Genomic DNA, 15018 nt, shown 5'->3' on the forward strand with positions numbered 1-15018 from the left:
CAGGAACAGGATATTCCATGATGATGATGAAGACCAAGTCAACTTGTATCTCATGACAAAATCTGATGAGAATAACAAAGAAGATTCTGTAAGGAAGACATGGTACATAGATAGTGGATGTTCCAAGCACATGACGGGTGATGTATCCAAATTCACAACTATTTCCCCCAAGAAAAGTGGACATGTTACATACGGTCAACAATATTAGTAAAATCTCAAAAGAGGCAACATCTAAGCCATCTCTATGAATTAAGGTATGAGTAGTATTTTCAGTTAATTTATTTTTGTGGCTAATAGAAAATAATTGTTGAAATTGTTTGATTGTGTTTACAATGTTTAATTAACTATATTTAGTTTTAATTTTGAATATATATGATTAATTGAATTTTGTTTAATGCTTGAATTGCTTATGTTTTGTTTGTTTTGACAAGATAGGATAATTGAATTAAGTAAATAATTACCATGGTATATGTTGATAATTGTTATTTGATACTTAAATTTCAGTGTTTAATTCTCTGGTAATCGATTACAATAGAATAGACTTAGTTCTATAAATTGAAGATAAGTTCAAAATTATTTGATTATGTTAAAATTTATTATGATTAATTAACTATATTTAGTTTAAATAATTTCAATATACAAGATTGATTTTTTGTCTTTGGTAATTGTGTCCAAGTAGTTGGAAGTTTGAAAATTAAAATTTGGAAGTTATTGGAAGTTTCAAAATTAAAACTTGGAAGTTATTGGAAGTTTCAAAATTAAAATTTGGAAGTTATTAGAAGTTGAAAGTTGAAAATGAAAGTGGAAGTTATTGGAAGTTGAAAGTTGAAAAAGGAAGTTATTGGAAGTTGAAATTTGAAATTTAAAATTTAAAATTTGAAATTTGAAATTGAAATTTAAAATTTTTTATATTTGAATTTTTTTTAAAAGTATTGTGCTTAGTTAGTTGATTATTAATTAAATTTAATTGATTGATTGTGCTTAAAAGCTATGTTGATTATTTTGATAATATATATTTTTAAAATGATTATGCATGATTTTTGATGTGATATGTGATAAGTCATTTATGAATGGTTATGTATGACTTTATATCTCTTGTATGATTCTTGCATAATTTTTAAATATGACATGTGAATTACTTGCTTAAAGTTCATTCATAAATTTTTTCAAAATCCATTATGTAGACAAAGGATCAAGCCGATCTTTTGATGATGCCAAAAGATCACATGCGTCTCAAAGCTTTATTCAAGACAAAGCAATTAAAGATATTCAAGATAGATGATCAAGACAGTCTATAGAGTCTTAGAAATGGTATATTAAATAGGAAGGGAATTCCAATTGAAGTAGCAAAAGGTTTGGCCAAGAAAATTAAGTTAAAAAGTCTTTTAGAAGAAATTTACTCTCTGGTAATTGATTACCAGAGGATGTAATCGATTACCAGTGGCCAAAACTGATTTACAACAGCTATTAAAATTTGAATTCAAAATTTGCCCTGTGTAATCGATTACACATATATGGTAATCGATTACCAGCAGTTTCTGAATGTTTTAATTCAAATTTTAAAGCTTGTAATTGATTACACATATATTGTAATCGATTACCAGAGCAGATTTTCAGAAAATATTCTCAACAGTCACATCTTTTCATGTGGTTCTTGAATGGTTATCAAAGGCCTATATATATGTGACTTGAGACACGAATTTGAAAAAGAGTTTTTCAGAACAAAAAGGTCTTATCCTCTTATAAAGCAAAATCATTTTATCCTCTTACAAATTCCTTGGCCAAATTATTTGTGATTCAATAAGGAATTATTTGAGTGCTCAAATTGTTCAATCTATCTCTTTCATGAGATATTTCTTCTTTTCTTCTTCTTCATTCTGAAAAGGGATTAAGAGACCGAGGGTCTCTTGTTGTGAAAGAATTCTAAACACAAAGGAAGGGTTGTCCTTGTGTGTTTAGAACTTGTAAAAGGAATTTACAAGATAGTGGAACTCTCAAGCGGGTTGCTTGGGGACTGGACGTAGGCACAAGGGTGTGGCCGAACCAGTATAAATCTGAGTTTGCATTTTCTCTTCCCTTAAACTCCTTTATTTATTATTGTTTTATATTCATATTCAAATTGTTCTATTTGAATCAATATTTAAGAAATTCATTATTAAGGGAATTTATAACTTGAATAGAAAGCTAAATAGAATTTTTAATTGGGGAAATAAGTTGTAATATCTTAATTCAACCCCCCCTTCTTAAGATATCTGAGGCCACTTGTCCAACACATTATGTTATATTTATTTATTTTTATATAAGAACTTTCATATATAAAGTATTTTTTTTATTCTGAAAAATGTGTTATCAAGCATGAGCATGATAAATTATTTAGCCTGAGATCTTTGTCTTAACACATTGGAGGGTACATCCTTTGTGGTACAAGTAGAGGGTACATCTACTTAGGTTGTTGACTAAGAACAAGAGAGGGTACATCTCTAGTGGATCAGTTCTAGTGGAGGGTACATACACTAGGTTCAAAGAGAACAAGGGAGGGTACATCCCTTGTGGATCTTTGCTTGTAAATGGATTTTTACAAGGTTGAAAGAAATCTCAAGGACCGCAGGTCGCTTGGGGATTGGATGTAGGCACGGGTTGTTGCCGAACCAGTATAAAAACTCTTGTGTGTTTGTTTTCTTCTTCCTTACTCTTTTACTTTCGGCTGTGCATTCAATTTTTGCTTTTACTTTCTGTTAAGTTTCTCTTCTACTCCTCATTCTCTTAACTATTTAGTAAAAACCTTAGAAGAGTAATTTTTTAATTAGTAAAGGTTTAGGAGTAATTAATTCAACCCCCCCATCTTAATTATTCTGAGGCCACTCGATCCAACAAGTTGCCCCTCTTTACTTATCTTTTATTAGAAATAAAAGGAAAGTAAAGATAAGGACACTAATTTCGTTCGAGTGATCTTGCTATTCGACCAGGCAACTGGCAAACCAAGGAAGTGAAACGGAGAAAACATGAGGACATTGAAGTTTTATAGAGTGGAAGACATCTGAAGTTTTTTTTTCAAAGCATAGAAACAGAGGATGTCAAGTCCTATAAAGCACAAAGACAAGGACATTGAGTCCTATAAAAGACGTTGAAGTCTTGTAAAGCGTAAAAGATAGAAGACATTGAAGTCTTTTGAAAGCGTAAAATGATTGAAGACATTGAAGTCTTTTGAAATGTAAATGAAGACATTGTAGTCCTTTAAAGACAAAAGACTTTATTTAATAGTCTTGGAAATGTAAAGGCAGAAGACATTGAAGTCTCTACAAGACAAAAGACTTTAATATAATAGTCTTGGAAATGTAAAGGGCAAAAGACATTGAAGTCTCTGCAAGACAACAAACTTTAATAGTCTTGGAAATGTAAAGGGCAAAAGACATTGAAGTCTCTGCAAGATAACAAACTTTGATAGTCTTGGAATAGTAAAGGGCACAAGACATTGAAGTCTCTGTGAGACAACAAACTTTGATAGTCTTGGAAATGTAAAGGCAAAAGAAATTGAAGTCTCTGCAAGACAACAAACTTTAATCTTGAAGTCTCTGCAAGACAATGGACTTTGATAGTCTTGGAAATGTAAAGGCAAAAGACATTGAAGTCTCTAGAAGAAAAAAGACTCTGATAGTCTTTGATAAATGACAGAGGACTTTGAGTCTTATGAAAGCATAAAGACAAAGGACTTTGTTTGAGTCCTATGAAAGATAAAAGCGAGGACTTTGAGTCCTATGGATGACAAAGTGAGGAGTTTGAGTCCTGTGAAAGATAAAGCGAGGACTTTGAGTCCTATGAAAGATAAAGTGAGGACTTTGAGTCCTGTGAAAGATAAAGATGAGGACTTTGGGTCTTGTGGAAGATAAAGCGAGGACTTTGAGTCATGTGAAAGATAAAGGCGAGGACTCTGAGTCTTGTGAAACAAGCCAATATGTACTAGTACCAAAGGGCTCAACCTTGTGAGAAAGCAAGAGGTTGACTCTTTGAGAGAGCCTCTCATCCCAAACTCAAAAGGTGGACATTAGGTGAAACAGATGATCATTCAGTGTTTTGATCAAGAATGCAAAAAATACCAAAAAAGGGGGGGGGCAAAAGGGTCTTTTCGTTGGTTTTCCTGGAACCTAGCTCGCCCAGGCTAGCCTCTGGCTTTCCTAGGCCACCAAATAGCTTCATGGTGAAGAAATCGGCTCGCCTGGGCGATCTCCAACTGCCCCAAAGTGACCCTTTGCCTATAAATAGGCCTCCTAGGGGTGTTTTAAAGGGTTCCAAGGGTCAGAAATGGAAAGAATTGAGAGAAGAGAGAAAGAAGAAGAAGAAGAGAGAAGAGGAAATGAAGTCGAGGTGCTACCGAATCACGACCGTGATCATTCCCTACACCGTTCCTTGTTTGGTGTTCTTCGTTCGACTGACAGTTAGTTTTTTTTTAAGATTTGAATGTGATCTAGGTACCATTACGGGTCCCCCTTGTTATTATGTGAACATCCATCTTCTCCATCTATCATCGGCGATCTCGTTTTTCTTTGTAAAGTTCAATCTTAACCGATCATTAGTGTCATACCCTAATTTCATCCGGGGACCATTGTTTGTCGGCATGCGACCTTCGTTTGGCGACTTCAAAATGTTTAACACCCATCGTCGTGGAATCCGTAAAGTTTTGGGATGTTTCAGAGAGAAACCGGCCAAAAACATGAAAATGGGAGTATATTTAGCAAAGTGGGGGGGGGGTGTAAATAGACTGTTACACCCTAATTTCATCCGGGGACCTTTGTTGATCGCTTCGGAAGGATTAACACCCATCGTCGTGGAATCTGTAAAGTTGTGTGAGATTTCGGAAGGAAAACAACCAAAAAACACAAAAGCAGGGGGTGAACTTAACAGGATAGGGGTGTAAATAGCAATTTTCAGTGTAATTTCACCTGCACTAAGTGAATATTTGATGTGTGTGTTGGGAAATAAATTTATTTGAATGGTAGAAGCCCAATCCAATTAAATTTTAGAGGGGGAGGTGAGCATTTTCTTACTACACCCCATTGTCACATCATATAGTCACACTTTGTGCATGTCCTTCATGGTTTACATGCCTCATAACACCTAAGCACACTTAGTGGAGAATCTTGGAATTGATCTTGGATTAGTGGGCTGAACCATAACTGAAATTCACTAATCATAATTAGTGAAATTTTGGCTCCATAAATTCAATTTCAAATTAAAGTGATTCAAATTTCCCTCCAATTTTGTGTGACTCTTAGGCTATAAATAGAGGTCATGTGTGTGCATTTTTTTCAACTTTGATCATTTGAGAATTAAACTTCAAAGTTCAGACTTCTTTAGAGGCACTAAATTTCGTGCTCTTCTCTTCCTCTCCCTTCATTCATCTTCTTCTACCTTTAAGCTCTTATCCATGGCTTCCTATGGTGGTGAACTTCTTCTAGACTCATCTTCTACTTGAAGTGGCGTCTCCATTCATCTTTCTCCTTCTCCATTCCGCTGCAATCAGACCTCAAGAAGCAAAGGAATCCATTTATGAAGAAGATCCAAGGCCTACAAGCTCCACATGGAACTACATCATGTGGTATCAAGAGTATCTTCATCTAGGTGATGTTCTTTTGCTTCCTCTATCTTTTTGTTTGGTGAATTCTCTTTAATTCCTTGTTCTTCATATTATTCTCCATGTATATCCTCCATTGTCTTGTGGTTTGGTGTTGTTTAGAGTAGATTAAAAAAAATAAACCGATTAAATCTTAGATTTACACTTGTTCTTGCATTTCTATGGTTCAAATTTTGTTGATATACTCTTGAATCATGTTTTTGTGTTGATTTTAGGTTCTATCATTTTTCATTCATAATATTCTTGTGCTGAAACTTAGATCTAAATTTTCTTCCAAAATATTGATTAGAAAAAAAAACACAAAAATTTAAGTGTAAATCACTTAATCCATGTTGTCTTAGAATCATGTTTAGTCATAGTAATTGTCACATTATGTTCTAAGTTTGTGTTGAATTTTTATTTTGTTGATTGAATTCTAGATATATTTATTCATGTATTCTTGTCATTCTTAGCCTATCTTTTGAATTTTGAGTCTAATTCATGCATATTATTTAGTTCATAACATGTTCTAAATCAATTCCTAGAAGTAGTCTTGTTGTTGAACTTTTTGTTTTCTAAGTTTCCTACATGATGCATATGATGAAGTTGAGTTGTGGTGCTGAGTTGTGGCTGGATTTGTGAATCAAAATAAGTCTTAAGATCTCTTGATTTGTGTTATTCAAGATAATTGAGCATAAGCAAACACAAATTGTAACTATCCAAGCCTTAAGCAACATAAGCACTACTCCTGATTTCTAGGTTGAAATCGCTGGTGCTGGCAGCTTGAACATACAAACTTGTATAAATTACTGGGAATTGGTCACTACATGTTTTGAGCTGAAATTTTTAATTAATTTTATAGACATCTGGAAAACAATTATGAAAAAAGAAACAAGCGATTTGGATTAAAGGAAAAAATAAGAAAAATCACACAAGTTGGCTGAAAAATCAGTGTCCAGGAAAAATAAAGTGAAAGGGAAGTGTGCTTGTTGTTTTGGCTCAAAATTTGTTCTATAATTGGTGCCTATTTTCTATCAATCCTAGTTCTGAAATTTCAATGGAAAATTATTGTGAAAACAAGTGCCAAAACTAGAGGTTTCTTGAGTTTTTTTGTTTTTAGTTTTTCTACTCTACTCTAGAGCCATTCTAGGTTTCTCTTTGAGTCCTAGCTTGCTTTTGTGTGCTTCTCATTACTTTAATTGTTGAATAATCCTTGAAAATTTGTCTTGTTAAAACTCTATTGGTTTAACTTTCATTTTGTTTTTTTTTGTCTTTGGTTATTGCTTCTTTTTTTCCTTGCTTGTGAGTTGCCATATAGGGAATTGGAAAGGAGGATTGGTGCCATCCCTTGAAGAATTTGAGTCAAGAAGCAAGGGGAAAACCACATTAAGAGCTATTGGACTAAGAAGCACTCCAAATTGAGTGAATTGCGAAAGAGAAAACAACCACCAAAATTGAGGACTTTGTTGTAATTTTGTAATTGACAATTTACTTACTTTCATTGCTTTCAAATTTTGTAACAAAAATGCCTTTCATTGGAAGTAAGTTGGGAGCCTCCAATTGGTCACCCTACTTCCATTTGTGTGCAATAATTTTAGGCAATTTTCCCTTAGGATTGTGAGTGTTTTGTTGGGAACCTTAAATGCGGTCATCCAAACACTCTTAGGATTCGCCTAGTTTACATTTCATGCTTATTTCATAGCTTATTTCCTTTACCCTCCATTGTCAAACTGCCTAGATAGCTTGCCTTTTACCAATTAGTTTTTACCTTATCTTTCACACCTCTTTTAGTGTTTTTTTTGGCTAGTTTCAACCATAGTTTCTTTTACCTTTTGTTTTCAAACCCCCAACAAGAAAGAACCATAACTTAGGAACCAACATGAGTCTTCATTCTTCATTTAGTGTTAATGGTGAGGGTTCTACTCCTAAGGACCCCTTGTATAAGATATTATATGAGTTGAGATCCCTTAAGTAGTGGAAAGAAAAACAAGAGAGAAAAGAAAAAGGTAAAAAAAGAGTGGAAGAAATAAGTCAAGATGAAAGAGAGAAAATAAGAGAGGAAGAAAGAAGAAAAATAATGAAAGAAATGAAAAGAGAAAAACATGCCTCTTATAGTAGTCATGACTCTTGCAAGAGTTTAAGTGAAGAACTTAGTGACTATTATAGACGGTGCCATAGTTCACATACTAAACATCACTCCCAAAGAAGAGAAAAGGATAGAAGGCCTCAAGAGGTTAACATTAGCCTCCCATATTTCCATGGAAAAGATAATGTTGAGGCCTACTTAGATTGGGAAATGAAGGTTGAACAACTCTTTGCTTGCCATCATATTAGCGAAGAGAGAAAAGTTCCATGGCTACCCTTAGCTTTCAAGGATAAGCCCTCTATTGGTGGACTTCCCTTGTTAGGGAACGAAGGATTCATGGGGATCCTCCAGTAGAGTATTGGAATGATCTTAAGAGTGCCCTTAGGAAGAGGCACATTCCCTCCTACTATGAAAGGGAGCTTATGGACAAGCTCCAAAGGCTTAGACAAGGGAGTATGAGTGTTTAAGAATATAGACAACAAATGGAACTACTCCTTTTAAGAGCTGGACTTAGGGAGGAGGAAAGAACAAGCATAGCTAGGTTCCTTAGTGGGCTTAATATAGAAGTGAGGAACAAGGTTGAACTCCTTCCATATAGGGACCTAGATGACCTAGTCCAACTTTGTATAAGAGTGGAGCAACAACTTAAAAGAAAGCCTTCTTCAAAATCTTATGGCTCTCACTCTTATCCAAGGAAGGACCAAGCCCATGGAATTTTGGGGGCTGCACCTTCAAAACTCAAGGAAGATAAGGGTAAGACCGTAAAGAAATACACCCCTAAGACTAGTTCCCAAGAAAGGACTAGCAACATTAAATGCTTCAAATGTCTTGGGAGAGGTCACATTGCCTCTCAATGTCCCACAAATAAAACCATGATCATGAGGGGTCAAGACATTTATAGTAGTCAAGAGGAGACTACTTCTTGCCCTTCCTCTAGTGGAAGTGAAGATGAAGTAAGGGGTGTAGAGTCTAGTGAGGAAGTCCACCCCCATGAAGATTGTGACCTCTTAATGGTTAGAAGGCTCCTTGGAGGTCAATCTTGTGATCTATCTCAATCCCAAAGAGAGAACATCTTTCATACAAGATGCAAAATTTTAGATAAAACTTGTTCTCTCATTGTGGATAGTGGATCTTGTTGCAATTGTTGTAGCACAAGATTAGTTTCCAAATTGAACCTCACTATCATTCCCCACCCAAAACCTTATAAACTTCAATGGTTCAATGAGTAAGGGGAAATGATAGCTGACCAACAAGTGAAGGTACCTTTCTCCATTGGGACATATAAGGATGAAGTTAATTGTGATATAGTTCCCATGGAGGCAGGACATATTATTTTAGGAAGGCCGTGGCAATTTGATAGGAAGATCATTTACAATGGCCTAACTAATGAGATTACCCTCACCCATCTTGGCACTAAATTTGTATTGCATCCTCTAACACCTTCACAGGTGGCCAAAGATAAACTAACTATGAAAGATAAGAGGGATGAGGAAGAAAAACTAGAAAAACAAAAGAAAAAGAAGGATAGTAAGGCCTTGTCTTCAAAGGCCAAGGGGAAGGAAAAAGAGGAAAATGATTCCTCCAAGAAGATTGTTAAGAAGGAAAATCATCGTGCAACAAAAGGTGATATTAAAAGAGCACTCCTTCTTAAAAAATCTTTCTACCTTCTCCTATCAAGGGAAACATCCCTTAGCACTGCCACAATTCCTACATTCGAGACCTTACCCCTAAATGTCCAAGAACTCTTACATTAATTTGGTGATATATTTCCCAAAGAGACACCCCCTGGGCTACCTCCTTTAAGGGGAATAGAACACCAAATAGATTTAGTCCCAGGAGCAAGCCTTCCTAATAGGCCAGCCTATAGGACTAACCCTTAGGAGACTAAGGAGATAAAGTCTTAGGTTAAAGAATTGTTGGAGAAGGGTTGGGTCCAAGAAAGCCTAAGCCCATGTGTTGTGCCAGTGTTGTTGGTGCCCAAAAAGGATGGTATGTGGAGAATGTGTACAGATTGCAGGGCCATTAACAACATCACTGTAAAGTATAGGCATCCCATTCCTAGACTTGATGATTTGCTTGATGAGTTGCATGGTGCCAATATCTTTTCAAAAATTGATCTTAAAAGTGGTTATCACCAAATCAGGATGAAAAAGGGTGATGAGTGGAAAACCGATTTCAAGACCAAGTTTGGTTTGTATGAATGGCTAGTGATGCCTTTTGGGCTCACTAATGCACCAAACACCTTTATGAGGCTTATGCATCATGTCTTAAGGGATTTCATAGGTAGATTTGTAGTTGTTTATTTTGATGATATTTTAGTGTATAGTAGGAGCCTAGATGATCACTAAGGACATCTCAGGCAAGTTCTTTCAGTCCTTAGGAAAAACACCCTCTCTACAAATATAGAGAAGTGTACCTTTTGTGTAGATAATATAGTTTTCTTAGGGTTTGTAGTTGGTAGAAATGGGGTCCAAGTGGACCCTGAGAAAATCAAGGCCATCCAAGAATGGCCCACCCCAAAAAGTGTGGGAGATATTAGGAGCTTCCATGGGTTAGCAAGCTTCTATAGAAGGTTCGTTCCTAATTTCTCTACAATTGCATCACCTCTCAATGAGCTGGTGAAGAAGAATGTGACATTTACCTGGGGTAAAAAAATAGAGCAAGCCTTTGCTTTGCTCAAAGAAAAGCCTACTAAGGCACCTGTTCTAGCTCTTCCTGACTTTTCTAAAACTTTTGAGCTAGAAGAATGTGATGGCTCTGGAGTGGGAGTCGGAGCTGTATTGTTACAAGGTGGGCACCTTATTGCTTATTTTAGTGAAAAGCTTCATAGTGCCACCCTCAACTAACCCACCTATGATAAAGAGCTTTATGCCTTAATAAGAGCCCTCCAAACTTGGGAACATTACCTTGTTTCCAAGGAATTTTTCATTCATAGTGATCATGAATCACTTAAGCACATTAGAGGGCAAAGCAAGTTAAATAAAAGGCATGCAAAATGGGTAGAGTACCTAGAGCAATTTCCATATGTTATTTTCATACCCTAATTTCATCCGGGGACCATTATTTGTTGGCATGCGACCTTCGCTTGACCACCTCAAAATGTTTAACACCCATCTTTGTGTAATCTGTAAAGTCTCGCAACATTCTGGAAGTCAAAACAAGCATTGTTGCGCAATCCATAAAGTTCTGCAACATTCTGGAAGTCAAAAAGAGCATTGTTGCGTAATCCGTAAAGTCCCGCAATATTCCGGAGGGCAAAAAGGGTATTGTTGCGTAATCCGTAAAGTTCCAAGATGTTTCAGGAAGAAACCGGTCAAAAACACGAAAATGGGAGTGTATTTAGCAAAGTGGGGTGTGTGTAAATAAACTGTTACACTCTAATTTCATCCGAGGACCATTGTTGATCGCTTCAGAAGGCTTAACACTCATCGCAGTGGAATCCATAAAGTTTTTGAGATTTCGGAAAGAAAACAGCCAAAACCACAAAAACGAGGGGGGGGGGTGAACTTATCAAGATCCTACACGTTTTGTTAATGGTTTCTGGGGCTTCCGTAATGCTTCTGTAAAATTTTCGAAAACCATAGGTAAGCATATTTCACTTGATATTGGTGAAAGGGAAGAGGAAAAAGAAGAAAATCAAGTCCTATATGCTTCCATAAGGCTTCTGTAACTTTTCCGTAAATTACGAAAAAGGGGGGGGTGAACTTATCAAGATGGGAATGCAAATAACAATTTTCAAATTTTCGAAACTGGACCCTTCTAGAACATTTTGGAAGCTGGGTTACTTAAGGAGGAAGCAACCTAGCTCGCCTGGGCGAGCTGGGCGGCAACCTCCTCTCTCTTTTCCTATAAATAGGCGAAGGGAGGCTGTTCCAAAGGGTTCCTAACCCCTATGCTATGCAATTTAGTTTTTTTAGGTGAAAAAAATTGTTTCCGTGAAGAAAATCCAAGCCGAGGTGCTTCCATAACGCTTCTGAGAAGTTTTCGTGAGTAAATCCGTGATGGTTTTCCGCCGTTCATCATCTGTTCTTCGTTCTTTAACTGGTAAGTTTTCGAATCCGAGACTTTCAATTCATTTCTTGTTTTTTTGGCTTTCATCTTTATTTTGTTCACTTTTGGTTTTCTTTTCTTCCATTTTTAACGAGCTTTAACCGATCGTTTAAGCCGTTATCTCGCCTAATAAATGATAAAATGAATTTCAACCGATCATCTGCGTTGTAATCTCGTTTAATCACTGTTAAAGCAAAATCTAACCGATCGTTCAAACTGTAACCACGGTTAAACAAAAAAAAGGCAAAATAATAATAAAATAATCAAAATATCTTGAAAAAATAATAATAAAATAATCAAAATATCTTTGAATAAAATAATAAAAAAAATCAATAGGACGTTTTTCTTTGGAAGTTTCCTTGAATGAATTGACTAATAACCAAAGTGAAACTAAAGCTAAAATTAACTCACAAATCAAGCTTTGTCCGCAAAAATCACTAAAAACCGTTTAAAGGTCCAACGCCTTAAACGATCATCTTTTCTTTTATCAGTTAACATGAACCGTTCAAAAGCATAAAATCAACATGTAACTTTACTGCTTTTGCAAGAACTACATTGGTCTGATTTCCTCATCACAATTGAGGATACGTAGGAGCAAAAACCCTGCTTTTGTCGATCACCCCAAGAGATCGTTAATGGTCCAATGCCTTAACGTTTCTCTCCTTTCAAAAACCAAGAAATCAGTAATGGTCCAACGCCTTAACGTTTCTCTCCTTTCAAAAATCGAAAGATCGTTTAATGGTCCAACACCTTGAATGACTTTTGTTCGGTTAAAATCGATCTTGAGGAAAAAGATCAAAACAAAGCAACGTTTAGTTCTAAAAGAACTACGTAGGTCTGATTTCCTCATCACAATTGAGGATACGTAGGAGCGAGGGAAACACCCTTGTCGACCACAAAAAGATAAAAAATACAAAAAGCATAAAAAGCATAAAAACACAAAAAGACATAAAAAGGGAAAATAAAACATTTTGAAGTCATATTTGCACACTTGATTAAAGGCTACCATCCCTTGTGATGGACGCGTGGGGTGCTAATACCTTCCCCGTGCGTAAAAACAACTCATGAACGTTTCACACTTAAAGTTCGTAGACCACACCTTTTCCGGTTTTTCTGACGTTTTCCTTAAATAAACGTTGGTGGCGACTCCGCGCGCCTTCCTCCCTTGGAAGATGCACCCATGAGCCCCGCGTCGCCCTCCCGCCGAATTTTAGGATTTGATAATATTAGGGACTCGTATGATTTAGATGAACATTTCTCTCCCATTTATGAGAGTTGTGGGAAAAAGGCCCAAGATGGATTCTATTTGGATGGGGGGTATTTGTTCAAAGAGGGAAAGCTTTGCATACCCCAAGGATCCATTAGGAAATTACTTGTGAAAGAGAACCGTGAGGGTGGGCTCATGGGCCACTTTGGGATAAACAAGACCCTTGTCTTACTCAAAGAAAAGTTTAATTGGCCCTATATGAAGAAAGATGTCCATAAGCATTGCACTAGGTGTGTGGCTTGTTTACAAGCCAAGTCTAGGGTGATGCCTAATGGGCTATACACACCCTTACCCATCCCATCTGCACCTTGGGTAGACATTAGTATGGACTTTGTCCTTGGGCTTCCTAGAACCCAAAGAGGTGTAGACTCCATCTTTGTGGTGGTGGATAGGTTTAGCAAGATGACACACTTTATACCCTGCCACAAGGTGGATGATGCTTCCCACATCTCAAACCTCTTTTTCAGGGAAGTTGTGAGACTCCATGGTTTGCCTAGGACCATTGTGTCAGATAGAGATGCTAAGTTCCTTAGCCATTTCTGGAAAACCTTATGGGCTAAGCTAGGAACTAAACTTCTTTTCTCTACCACTTGTCATCCACAAACTGATGGGCAAACATAGGTAGTGAATAGGTCTTTATCCACCCTTTTAAGGGCTCTTCTGAAAGGCAACCATAAGTCTTGGGATGCGTATCTTCCTCATGTAAATTTGCCTACAACAGGGGGGTTCATAGAACCACCAAGCAATCCCCTTTTGAGGTTGCCTATGGGTTCAATCCCCTAACACCGTTAGACCTCATTCCCCTTTCACTAGACACTTCTTTTATACATAAAGAAGGGGAATCTAGGTCAGAGTTTGTAAAGAAGTTTCATGAGAGGGTTAAGAACCAAATAGAGAACCAAACAAAGGTGTATTCAACTAAAGGCAATAGAGGAAGAAAAGAGCTAATTCTTAATGAGGGTGACTGAGTTTTGCTCCATCTTAGGAAGGATAGATTCCCTACTAAAAGGAAATCCAAGCTTAGATCTAGAGGGGATGGACCTTTCCAGGTTTTGGAGAGGATCAATAACAATGCCTATAGGTTGGACCTCCCAGAAGAGTAGGAGTCAGCACCACTTTTAACATTTCTGATTTAATTCCTTTTGCAGGTGGAGCTGATATTGAGGAGGAGGAACTAACAGATTTGAGGTCAAATCCTCTTCAAGGGGGGAGGGGATGATGCAATCCTCCCTAGGAAGGGACCAGTCACTAGAGCCATGAGCAAGAGGCTCCAAGAGGATTGGGCTAGAGCTGCTGAAGAAGGCCCTAGGGTTCTCTTGAATCTTAGGGTAGATTTCTGAGCCCATGGGCCAAGGTTGGGTCCAATTATCTTTGTACATATTAAATTAGGATATCATTATATTTGGTCCTTGTATTTAGGGCTCCATAATGTAGGTAGGGTACCCTAGAAATATAGGATTTTTCAGCCCTTGTATTTTAGGGCACCTAGACTAGTTTTTGTATTAGGGGTAGTTTTGTAATTTCATATGCACTAAGTGAATATTTGATTGTGTGTTGGGAAATAAATTTAATTGAATTGGTAGAAGCCCAATCCAATTAAATTTTAGAGGGGGAGGTGAGCATTTGCTTACAACACCCCATTGTCACATCATATAGTCACACTTTGTGCATGTCCTTCATGCTTTACATGCCTCATGACACCTAAGCATACTTAGTGGAGAATCTTGGAATTGATCTTGGATTAGTGGGCTGAACCATAACTGAAATTCACTAATCATAATTAGTGAAATTTTGGCTCCACAAATTCAATTTCAAATTCAAGTGAAATTTGAATTGGAACTCAAATTTCCCTCCAATTTTGTGTGACACTTAAGCTATAAATAGAGGTCATGTGTGTGCATTTTTTTCAACTTTGATCATTTGAGAATTAAACTTCAAAGTTCAGACTTCTTTAGAGGCACTAAATTCCGTGCTCTTCTCTTTCTCTCCCTTCATTCATCTTCTTTT

The sequence above is a fragment of the Glycine soja genome, chromosome 6, assembly GCF_004193775.1.
Source record: "Glycine soja cultivar W05 chromosome 6, ASM419377v2, whole genome shotgun sequence".
Lineage (NCBI taxonomy): Eukaryota > Viridiplantae > Streptophyta > Magnoliopsida > Fabales > Fabaceae > Glycine > Glycine soja.